This window comes from Dipodomys spectabilis, unplaced genomic scaffold (genome assembly GCF_019054845.1).
Source record: "Dipodomys spectabilis isolate Male_0828 unplaced genomic scaffold, ASM1905484v1 ptg000185l, whole genome shotgun sequence".
NCBI lineage: Eukaryota > Metazoa > Chordata > Mammalia > Rodentia > Heteromyidae > Dipodomys > Dipodomys spectabilis.
In genome coordinates, this window is record NW_024870862.1 from 15,011 (window position 1) to 28,195 (window position 13,185).

Genomic DNA, 13,185 nt, shown 5'->3' on the forward strand with positions numbered 1-13,185 from the left:
CTATTAGCAGTAGGAGCACAAGAACAAGACAGGTTCTTTATAATGAAGCAGCCACACATAGCTGTTGGTTTCATAATCACTTGCTGAGGCGAATTTGCCTAAGGGAATCAAGACAATATGCAAATAAGGTGTTTGCACCTGGAAGCTCATAAGTTTCCATTCCAAAAAGGAAGCTGCTTATAATAAATTCTTTCTGGGAATAGACTGTGTAGGAGTTAGAATAATCATTTTCTCTGAAAATGATTGATTGAGGGAAAGCATTGACTAAGCATAATTATCTTCCAAAAAGCTATATAACTAAAGTATTTCTTGTTACTAAAATAGTTCTAAGGACTTGAGGAATAGTTTAACTCATAAAGCACAAGCTGAGTAAGAATTTTCTAACAATTTATGGCCTGGTTGTCCTGGTCTAGTGAATTGCTCTGAAACTATTAACCCCTTTCAAAATAATCAGCTGAGCTTCAAAAGAGCCAATAGAGCAAGATTGTGAACACAACTTGTGATCAATACCAGAAGTAGTAACTCATTAGGGGTATAACCTGGGCAGACTTCCTACTCAGAGTGGTTGCTTCCTGTCAATAACATGCCCTTTAACAGAACTAAACTTTGCCATGCTAAGTTCCTTTCAACTTGGTGGTCTTTCTTGGGATATTGGATTACAGTAGGGGAGTATTCCCAACAATGTGGGGACTAATCCAGGATCCATGTTATGCAAGGGGGATGTAGGGAGACCCTCAGGAGGAGACACATCCTGACTTGTTGAGATAGCTCAAGATTGGGTTAAACACCATCTGTTGTGATAAAGGATGGAAAGTTTATCAGCAATTTCAGGAAAGGGCCCAAGGAAACACCTCAATAAAAAGTAATCTCATGCATAAGCCATGAGAGGAAAAATTGGATTAGAGCATACTACCTGGTTGGTTGGGGATTTTTATGGGCTGAGTGTGTCTTAGGCACAAAGAGAACTTGAGTCTCAATATGTGTTTTCATTCTCTGGCCCAAGAATAAAAATGGGGGAGCTGGAGGAATCCATTGTTGAGAAATCTCCAGTAACGGGAGCATCAAATATGAGAAGGGTGCACAAGAAACTTACAATAGGGAGGTTTAAGTGCACCAAAAACTGAAATCACAAGAGATCTGCTAAAATGGGGAATAAGAATTCTAGGCCTAAGGAACCCAAGGAAAATGATCTAAGGACGTGCTTCTAATAATCCATTGGGAGAATGTTGACAAAGGTCTGAGAACACTATTAAAGAATGGATGATTTTCATTATGGAGTTCCATAATGTGCACTTGTCCAAACAAAAACTTGTTATGAATATGTGCTTGCATGTGTGTGTTTTAAATATTATATCCTGAAAGGGGAACTCAAAAAAGTCCTACTCACTAAACTCGCTCAGCTGTCCACTTTGACTCTGAAGCCTGGATTGATCATCTAGCTGATCCAAGGATGTATGGCATTGAACCTTAGTTTCAGAAGCAGACTCTCTGGGTAGACTTAAAATTCAAGTCAAAAGCCAGGTGCCAGTGGCTTGCACCTGCAATCGTAGCTACTCAGGATCTGAGAATTAGAGTTCAAAACCAGCCCAGGCAGGAAATTCCTTGACACTCTTATCTCCAATTAACTACCAGCAACTGGAAGTGGTGCTGTGGCTCAAGTAGTAGGGTTTTTGCCTTGAACTCTGGGCCTGGGTGCTGTCCCTGATCCCTTCAGCTCAAGTCTTATGACCAAGAAAATAATGCTTGAGTGAAATGGGTTAAATATTCTGACCACCATTAAGATTCTGTGGCACAGAAACCAGAAAAACACGTGGTCCACTTCCTACTATGATGAACCTCAGATCCCTAAGAGCATGGAGTGCATGATCTGTCAGTCAAACATGGCCTGGAGAAACTTGTAAGACCCTACTGTTGCTGTTCACAAGAGTATGGATCTAAGACAAAAACCCTCTTTTCCCAAGCCAACTATACCCCTTGCTTCTGTAGGTATCGGGAGGGATGATTGGCATATCTGGGAAACTTATCAAGATGCACTGAAATCCAAACCTTGAAGAGATGAGCAGTAATCAGTAAATATAGCCAGGGGAGATGTCTAATGGTATTGTGGAGGACCAGTGTTGTAGACCTTCCTGGAAAACTAGAGTAGAACCTGTACTTTGGTTCAATTGACCATCCCTTTCACCATAGCATTTCATCCACCTGTCCATTCTCAAACATTTTATACTAGTTAGGAGAGACCCCTTCCCTAGAGGGTCATTCGTATTTCCTAATTACTTAGGTGGTTTTCAGGATCCCCCCCCTCCAAAGTTTCCAAAAAGTTCAAAGCCTGAAACCAGACAGCACCTTATGAATAAATTTTATTCTTATGATTAGTATAAATAAAATATTTTGGGGGTTGGGAATATGGCTTTGTTTGTCCAGCATGCATGAAGCCCTGGGTTTTATTCCTCAGAATCACATAAACAGAAAAGGCTGGAACTAGCACTGTGGTTCAACTGGTAGAGTGTAAGCCTTGAGCAAAAGAAGCTCAGGGAGCCCCAGGACTGGCAAAAATAAAATATAGAGTAGAATAAAATAAAAAGAGGTTTGTTAATTATACTAAAAAAAAAATGTAACCCATAAACTAAATGCTTTAGTAGGATGGCATGGGAAAATTAGCTCTAGAAACATTATCTGACAAGGGAAGAGCTTCTGTGGTGATTGGAGACGAAAGCTGCACAAAGACCTTATTTGGTGGGGGAGAAGGGGGAGTCCGGTCATGGAGCCTAAACTCTGGGCCTGGGCACTGTCCCTCAGTTCTTCAGCTCAAGGCTAGTGCTCTACCACTTGAGCCACAGTGCCACTTCCAGCTTTTTTCTTTTTTGCTTATTTGGTGCTGAGGAATCGAACCCAGGGCCTCAGGCATGCAAGGCAAGCACTCTACCACTGAACCACCTTCCCAGCCCCTGCACAAAGACCTTAGAAGGTTTGAACATTGGCAAGTGAGTTAACTAAAAACTCAGACGAAGAGCTGGGAAGGTGGTTTAGCAGTAGAGTGCTTGTCTTGCATGCATGAACCCCTGGGTTCAAAACCTCAGCACCATGTAAGCAGAAAAAGCACTGTGGCTCAAGTGGTAGAGAGCTATCCTTAAGCTGAAGAGCTGAGGGACAGTGTCCTGGCCCAAATTTCAGGCCTCACAACCGACAAATCCAAGAACAAAGAAAAGAAAACAGAAAAAATAATATGGGCACCGGTGGCTCACACATGTAATCCTAGCTACTCTGAAGGCTAAGATCTGAGGATGGTCATTCAAAGCTAGGCAAGGCAGGTAAATTCTGTGACACTCTTATCACCAATAAACCACTCAGAAAACTGGAAGTGGTGTTGTGGCTCAAGTGGTAGAGGACTAGCCTTGAGCTGAAGAGCTGAGGGACAACACCCAGGCAAAGAGTTCAGTTCCAAGACCGACCAAAAAACAAAACAAACAAACAAACAAAAAACAAAGGCAAGCTACACCTAAAGCGTTTTCTACCAAGAGGGAGGAAGGGTTTCCTACCAAGAGGGAAGGAGTTTTGGGCGTTTCTATCTAACAAGAATGCAAGTTTCCCTTTTAGTGGGCAGGGGCATTGCCATCTAGTAATGAGGGTGTTAATGAAAAAATTGGTCAAAATATGATTCAGTTTCATAATGTCCAGATAAATGTCTAATGTTTGACTTGTGAAAACATCCTACTTGGGGAAATCCAAACACTCTTAATGCCCTTAAAGTGATCATGCTTAGTTCCAGGGCCTCAATGGACCCTCTACTTAATCTTATGATATGATTGCAAATTCAATCTTGGAGCAGACACTTTGTGTATGTCTTCCAATTTTGAGTTTACCCAGATTCAAATTGAGACTGAATAAGTGAGGAAATACTAGGTTGATTCTGTCCACATACGGAGTACTGCTATTACTGTGTTGCAGGGAGGCCACACAAGAGGTTCTATTTGTGCTGTCATAGAGCCCAGACCCCATGTGCATGAAATTCATGATAGGTCAGCAAAATGTGATCCGAGACAACTTGGAACACCTTGTTTCTCTTCTCAGAAGCAAGAGTCTATTTCAAAAACCCTTGAAACTGATCAGCTCCATTCTTTCTAGATCAACTACCTGGGGAAAATTGAACATTTCTGGGAAACTTATCTGGATGTAGTGAAGATGAGCAGTAAGTACAAATCATAGCCAGGGAAAATGTCTGGTGGTATTCCAGGAGACCACTATTGGAGATGTTACTGGCCAACTGGAGTGGAATCTGTGCTTTGGTTCCATTGGCCAATCCATACCTGACCATTCTCAAACACCTTAAATTAAGTAAGAAGAGACTTCTTAGCTAGTGGGTCATTCAAACTTCATATTTGCAAATACAAACTACATATTTACAAATTTCATATTTACTTAGGAGCTTAAAGAGCTTCAAGCTAGAAACCAGAAACAGCAGCTTAAATTAGTTTTATTCTGTTGATCTCCACAATCTATGATCTCCATAATCGAATTATTCCAATAGGTGCTTTTATTTATCAGCTGGATTTGTTTACTGGAAATGCCACCATGTAAAAGTAACTAGGAGCCACTGGTAGGATTGAATGGGAAAAATTTGGTCTAAATATAGTACTTGAACAGATAAGATGGTGATAAGTGAAATGAACCCCACCATAGGGGCACAAGTGTTTTTTGTCATTTCTTGTTATTGTTTCTAACATATTTATAATGTTCCATGTGATTTTTGTTTCTTTGTATGCTGTCCCCCCAAAAAACAGCATAACCCCTGTTTCCAATGTTTTTGATGTTGGTGTCCTCCATCTTGTATATACACTTCTCTAGTTTGGGGAGGAAAGGGAAAAAACAGAATACTTAAATGGGAATACAGGTTGACCCATTGTAACAATGAGATGCACAAGACACTGTTGAAAAACAAACTTTACAATTTAGGCGGGGTTTGGGGGGAGTGTATAGGGTAGTTTTGAAGCTAAGAGGTTAGGGATGGTAGGGGACATATAAAGGAGGAGGTAACAATGCTTGATAGAAAATGTATGCTTTACTTTGCTCATGTAACTAACCCTCTGTACAGTATTTTAAAAATAAATATATAAAAATAAAAGAATAAATATACTTCAAAGGTAATCTGTGTGGTGGTTGGAGGCCAATGATACAGAAAAACTTACAAGGATTGAATACTGGAAACAAATTACCTAAAAACTGAAATGATCCTGAGTATAATCCTAAATGCTCAGTTGACTGAATTTTGTGTTTGAAGCCAACCCAGACAGGAAAGATGAGACTTTTATTTCCAATAAAGGTGCAAAAAAAGATACTACTGGAGTTGTGGCTAATGTGGTAGCCTTGAGTAAAACTGCTCTGGGACAATGCCCACAGCATGAGATCAAACCCAAGTCCAGCTCCCAGTCACTTATAAAAAAGGTTGTGTGTCTGTGTGTGGTGGCAGATTCTTTTACAAGTTTGATGATAGAACAAGCATTTCAACAATAAGTCATGGTGTCAATATTTACCTCTTTAGTAATTGTTTTCATAGTAATGTGTGCTTTATCTCTTCTATAACAGGTTTTTTTTCTGTGACTGACTGTAAAACTGCCTTAATCAAACCCTTTTTTAAATCAAAATATCTTATTGGATACTGCTGAATAGGAAAGTCAATGATTATTGTTTGGAAGAAAAGAAACAAAATCAGATAGGAGAATTATAGAAGTTAAATCTTGAAGTGCTTGACTGATATAAGCATTGCCCTTGTAAAGGTAGTCAAAACCTTACCAATGCTATTTTAGAGAAGTGCTAGGGGCTAGGCATGGCAACAGTAGTAGAACAACAACTGGGTAAAAGTTGTTTATTTTTCATATGGCCAGGTGTTCAGATTTGGTTGAATATTAAAACTTTTGACTAGTTTGAAAGGAGTCAAAAGTTTGAGCCATCATAAAAGATGATACCAAAGCTCAAATTTATGGGAACCAGTGGTGGGCTGCCTATCCAGTGTGCTTATTCAACTTCGACATGTGACAGCATGCTTTCTGCAGGAGTAAACTTTGCCTTGCTGAGATGGTGTTTGTAGAATACCTTAATTGCCCCCGGTTTTTCCAACACAGATCTTCTGTGCCATTCATGAGAGATCTTAGGAACCCCTCATAGGACACACATCCAGCCGCCCTGTTGAGCCAACCTCCTGGATGGCCTAAACATGCCATCCTTGGTAGCTGATAATGGAACTAGGTATAAAGTTAATCTGCAACATAAGTAAGAGCCACAAACAGGCACCCTCAGAAGCAAGCAACCTCATGCATTGGCCTTGGTAGAAAAAAATGAAACTATGTATCCTGTTTTGGTACTTGTGTCTTTGTAGGGATGGTGTATGAGAGAAGTGTCTTAGATTCAGGCTCTTAAATTCTTTCTGTCTAAGAGTCTTGATCTGCAAATTCATTTGTCCAGCTAGGAAGAGTGAAAAGTTGGAGATGGAGTCATCTCTGAGAAAAATCTCTAATAATGGAGTTGAGAAAAGGGAGGAACAAGAAACACAGACTGAAGGGCAAAGTGTACCAAAAAATCTTACTCCCATTACAGCATGTCTCTGTGATTTAAGAATTGTAAACCTAGGAATCCCAAGAAAATTGGAGCTAAAATGCCTCCCTCATACATTGTAGGGAAAGATATGAAAATATGTGTTAAGGCTGATTTTTATTTTTGAGCACTAATTTTAATGTTCATTTGGTAAACTAAATCCTCTATATTCCTGTCTCTGTGTAAATACCCATCAACATGAAATATAAAGTGATTTTGTTTAAAAAAATGACTCAGAAGAAATTATAAATGCAAAAACAATCTTCACAGAAGCAAACTCTCAGAGATATTTCATGACTTTGACAAGGATAAAGTGGTGAAGTTAGTATAAATTTAGAAGTATGACAATGCACAAAAACATAAAAAAGATACTCATATATTTCATTATATAACCCAAAGCAGAAAGCAAATGTTGTTTAGATGATTTTATAAAACCCAGTCTCTCAGGTACTGGGAAGTGGCTCAATGGTAGAGTGCCTGCCTTGCATGCATGAGGCCTTGGGTTTGATTTCTCAGCATCACATAAGCAGAAAAAGATGGAAGTGGTGCTGTGGCTCAAGTGGTATCACTAACCTTGAGCTGAGGGACAGCACCAGGCCCCAGAGTTCAAACCCCATGACCAACAAAATAAAAATAAAAAACAAAACAAAACACAGTCTCTCACTTTTGTGCCCTCAACTCTGTAATAACTCTCCTTGAGCCTAGGGCTAATATTTTAGGTGAGGACATACATTAACACTCTTGAATCAGACTCCACTTGATCATTTTTTAAATACATATTTTGTTCTAAGTTTCCTCTTTATAAATTCACATACACCTATAAAAAATGGTGTGGCCATCCCAGTAACCTTCTCAAAGTACTTCCTAATGACAACTTACAAAAAGTTGTATTATATTACAACAAGGAAAACAATGCTAAAAATAAAGAAAACCAATTATGAAATATTAATGAATAATAAAATAAAAAACAAAACCATTACCAGTGTTTTCAGTATTTGAAGTGTACTACAAATTAGATTTTATTATTGTCATATTTCTTTACATTTAACACTGGCTAAGATTATGATGTTCCACAAGAATTTTATATAAAGACACCCACTAAGATTACTATTTATAGTTCATCTCATAATTTGTATATGGCTTATATCATCATTTGTTCCTCATTAACATATGAAGTAAGGAAGGCCTACACTTTTAACAGAAACTGTGTAGTTAACATAGTCAACTCTTTATTCTGCTCCTTTACACAAAGACTTTGCAACTTCTCATTACTAAACTTTCTATAAAATCTGAAATGTACATACTTAGTAGTACTTATCTGCTACCATAAATCTTAAATACTTTATAGAAAAGTATTATGACCTGCCAAACAGTCCCACTTTTTGGCATATATAAGCAAATTCCCAAAATTAAATATATTGAAAACATTAAAACTTTTAACAAACCTTAACACTTGCTGCAGTGTTCATTATGGCAGGTCCCGTGTATAGAATAATTGAATTCCTCCTCCTACACATCTCTTGAACAACAAATATCTGGAATTATTTTGTTTTTGACATGTCAATCGTGACTTTATTCTTAAATGTGTACTTATGTAAGAAGTACATGGTTCTAAAATTTCACGAAAATTCTTTTAAACTTACTTTTTGTTGAATTGTCTAGTTAAAGAAAATCAATTATAATTTATATATAAAAATGTTCTGTGCACAATTCTGCATCACATACACTAACATTGGAATGATACAGAGAAGATTAGCATGGCCACTGCTCAAGGATGACAGGCAAATTCCTGAAGCATTCCATCGCCCAATTTTTTAGGAAATGGAAAGACTTGGAAAAAAAATTATTAATTGAAGTAAGCCAAGTCCAAAGAAACTTAGGTCCCATGGTTTCTCTAATTTTCAATAACTAATGTATGTCTAGGATAAGCAGAAAAGGCCAAAAGTTATGTGTATATCACCAGATAAGATTATGTTAAGGGAAATGAAACCCATGTTAGGGACACAAGTGGTTTTTTTTTTCTTGCTATTGTTTCTCATGTACTTGTAACGTGCAGTGTGTTTTTTTTTGTTTCTTTGTATGTTCGTCCCCCATGCTATAACACCTGTTTTCACTGTATTTGAAGTTGGTGCGCCTACATCTTGTATATACTCTCCTCTAATTTGGTGATGGGAAGGAAAAAAAAACCAAAATGATTAAATAGGGATACAGGTATACCCATTGTAACAATGAGATGCACAAGACACTATGTTGTAAAGTGAACTTTACAATTGAGGCCGGGAAAGGGAGGAGGTTAATGGACTTGTGGAGGTGGGAGGGAAGGGATGTAGGGGAACAATAAAGGAGGAGGTAACAATGCTTGTTAGGGAATGTACTCATTACCTTGCTCATGTAAGTGTTACCCCTATGTACAGTATTTTTACAATAAGAACGTATAAAAATGTTCTGAGATGGAAGAGTTTATTTCCTTTATTTTACTCATATAATATCGTTAGCAAAGGAATTCATGCAAAACTCCGATATGAAGGCATTTTGAATACACATGTGGGTGAATGCACGCATGTGCTCAAGTACTTGAATGTGTGTTGAAGTGCTCAGTGTTTGAAATCAGGGCTTCAAGGTCTTGCTGGGCCTTTTTTCTCTAGATTGATGAGCTACTAAATGAGCTACATCTCCATTCTTGGCCCTATGCTAGTTCATTAAATTTTTTGAAAAATAATCTCCTGAATTTATTTTGCCCTGATTGGCTTCCAACTGCTATCCACAGATCTCAGGCTCCTGAGTAGATATCCATAGTAGTTAGGATTACAGGTGTGACAAACCAGCAAAAGCTTTCAGAATAACGTTAAAAGTAGAAGAAAATTTACTTCAGAGGGCATGTTTTAGCATCTCCAATTTTAAAGCATTTTGGAGTGATTATTTATGATTTTTTTTCTTTTTGGATACTTATAAGACAGTAGGTGATGATATTTAAAAGTTTTAGTACTTTTTAAAGAGGATACTGGAATTGTGGGACAGAAGAAATTTGCCTCTCTTTGGATCTCAATGTATAAGCTCAGTTCTGTGCATGATAAACCAGTGTCACCAACACAATCTGTATTGAAGACAAATGTGATAGAAAACAATCACCATGGGCAGTATTTACTATGCTATTATTTCTTGGACAATATGAATATTGAATTGAGAGTGTAATAGAATGGAGAGATTTTATCTACCTTTTGTGTATTGCTGAAAGACTTTCGGAAACTTTGACTCATTTCTTTCCCCACTGTGTGTGTCTTTAGGCCGTGCACTTACTGCATTTAATTACAATTTTTCCAAACACTAAAATAACATTAACATTATAGCAAATGTTATCTTAACAATTAAGGGAATAAAACTTGTGAAATACTTAAAATAAACTTCTAGGAATGAGCTTTGAGTTTAGCCAGCAATCTTTTATAAATACTAAATAGAACGTCATAAGTAGTACAGAAACTATTACATGTAGTGAGCAACTAGAAGTAATATCTATTGATCATGCTCTGCTTCCAAGGAAGCCAGGTGGATAACTTCTCATGCTGTAAATCAAACTGGTTATGTTATGTCTTGATAGTGTAAAAATATCAGGGACAGAATGATGAAGGAATATTGTAGACTGAGGTGAAATCCATATGAAAATGTGCAAAACTGATAAAACATAAAAGTATCTGAGCAGTATTTTGTGTTTTACAACATTTAAGTTACATCTCAAAGATAAAGAAGTCATAGAAGAATAAATTCTTTTTTGTTGTCCTATCATAGCTCCTTAAAAGGATGAACTCTTTCCTCATTCTTATACAGGCATCATCGGATGAGAGGAACTGTAGTTTTTTGTTGTTGTTGTTTGCTTCCTTCCATTTGTTCTTCAGTTTGAAATCTGAGCTACTTGAGACTGAAAGAAACCAAGGGAAATTAGACAAACAGGCTTTGGAAAGAACAATCAATGTAAAATAAATAAACTACAGCCCTGTAACAGGTCTAACTAAATTGAGTTATATAGTGTCAATTTTTAACAGAAAATGATGTAAGCAATACCATGTTATTGAAAACTGAAAAATGTTAAGAGTTGCTTCATTTTTTTTATTTTCTACTACCTTGAATTAATTATTGATCTGATTTAGCGAGATTAAAGATGAGACTAACCAGAACCTGGATTAAAAATGGACAAAAGTTCTGAATAGACATGTTCTCCATAAGCCCTGAAAATTGCCTGTGGGTTTACAAAGTTGTGTTTAATACAACTTCTATGCTGCCTTAATGCTTTTTGGGCAGAAGTCATTAGAGAAATATAATTTAAAATTACTATGAAACAACTTCATAACTATTATAACTCATCAAAAAATCAATGGATCCAGTTATGGTGGTAAAGGCTTGTAATTCCAAGCATTTAAGAGGTTGGATTTAATTCTAAGGCCAGTCTAGGGTACTGCAGATAGTAAAAACCTGCCCTTTATTACCTTTGAATAAACGGTAATAATGTTGGTGAGAGTGTGGAGAAAAGGAAATTTTCTACACTATTGGTCAAAAAACAGTTTAGTATTCTCGTTGTAGAAAGTAGTATGCAAGTTTCTAAAGAAATCCAAAGTTGAGATATCATCTGATCCACCAATAATGTGATTATTTCTCTCTGCGTACCTCATAAATATATCTGTAGTTCATTGTTATTCACATTATTCACAAGAGAAGCCAAGATATAAGTCAATGTTTAGTGTTCAACTACAGACTAATAAAGCAACTGTGGTACATGCACAAATATCTTTTTCTGTTTCATCTTTAAAATAACAAGAGACTGCTCCCATTAGCCACAACTGACAATGACCTGAAAGATGTATTCGAAATGAATAAAAATGTTGTGTTCTGATCTTTGTAAACACACACACATACACACACACACACACACACACACACACACACACACACACAAACTCAAATATTAAGACAGATTTTTTTTAAAGTAAAGCAAATTGGAAATTCTGGGGCATTTAGTTCACAATGTAGAAGATACTAGATATACAGTATGAGGTATAGAGTTGAAATGTACAACATGAGGATACAGGGGACAACAGTGGCCTTACATAGGAATGAAGCTAAGTAAGTAGGAGTTGTTCTTCCTAGTAGGGGTTGCTCTTTTAGTTGTTCTTCTTTTAGTAATTGAAAAGATGAATGTAATTCTTTCAATATACCTGTCTGTTTGCAGAAATGATAACAAACAATATTGTAATAATGTTGCATACTCAACATAGAACAAACTGTCAAATTAAAATACATGAGATTATCCTTGATGTAAACTAATTATTACAAATAAGGGAAACCATGGGAACTATGTTTCTTTAAGTCTGGTTTATTTCACTTAATATGGTTTTTTCCAAGACCTTCCATTTCCTTACAAATGAGGTGGTATCTTTCTTTCTGATGGAAGCATGATACGTGTGTCTATGTGTGTATGTAAGTGTGTGTGTCTCATTTTCTTGATCCATTCATCTACTGAGGGGCTTCAGAGTTGATTCCACATCTTAGCTATGGTAAATATTACTGTGATAAACATAATTGCGCTGGTAGCTTTAGTGTGGCCTTGTTTATGATCATCTGGTTAAATGCCCAGAAGTGGGATTGCTGGGGCATAGGAGCGTTATTGTGTACATCAAGGATAATCTTAGTAGATGAGTAGAATAACTCAATAGCTATGTACATATGACCATGTAGGGTGCTTCTAAGTGAAATGAACTCCAAGACATGTTCTTGTTGTTGTTGTTCTTAATGTACTACATGATTTATTTTTATCCTTTTGTGTTTTCCCCACCTATGGTTTATCCCCTGTAGTCACTGTATTTGATTTTGATTCCCTGGTTATTGTAAATATGTTGATCTGAACTGGGGAAGGGGAAGGAAAAAAAACAAAATAGTGAGACAAAGGACAAAGGGGGAACCTATGCAACAGTGATACTCACAAAACAATAGGTTGGAAACGGATCTTGGGAGGTGCATTGGGAGGGAAGAGGGAGAAAAATGGGTAAAGGGGTAACAAGTTAGAAAAGAAATTAATTCCTTACCTTAATTATGTAACTATAACCCCTCTGTACATTACCTTGACAATAAAATTTAAATAAAAAATAAAATAAAATATATGAGAGCAGCAATACAGTCAGTGGGACTAGGGGAAATTCTGTACTATACAAAGAAAAGTAGAACAGCTATGGAGAGCAACAATTTGACTTTAACGTAAGAAATAATAAACTAGCATACAGATTTTCAGCCTCATGTCAGTCACTAAAAAGGGAAAACAAAATGCATAATTAGCAAACCAATAGAGATAAAATAGAAAACTAAGCAATTGAGGTGAAGGGGTGACTTGGATCAAGTATAACAAATGACACAATTAGAAAACAATAACAAGGTGGTAAGTTTAAAAAACATAGGGCTGGGAAGGTGGCTCAGTGGTAGAGTGCTTGCCTTGCATGCATGAGGCCCTGGGTTCAATTCCTCAGCACCACATAAGCAAAAAGAAAAAAGCCGGAAGTGGCGCTGTGGCTCAAGTGGTAGAACGCTAGCCTTGAGCTGAAGAGCTGAGGGACAGCGCCC

At 37.1% G+C, this 13,185-nt stretch overlaps 1 pseudogene; it reads left to right on the top strand.

The window, feature by feature from the left end:
• The first annotated feature begins 8,287 nt into the window (after positions 1 to 8,287).
• On the top strand, positions 8,288 to 8,400 carry LOC122121164 (annotated as a pseudogene).
• The last annotated feature ends 4,785 nt before the right edge of the window (positions 8,401 to 13,185 follow it).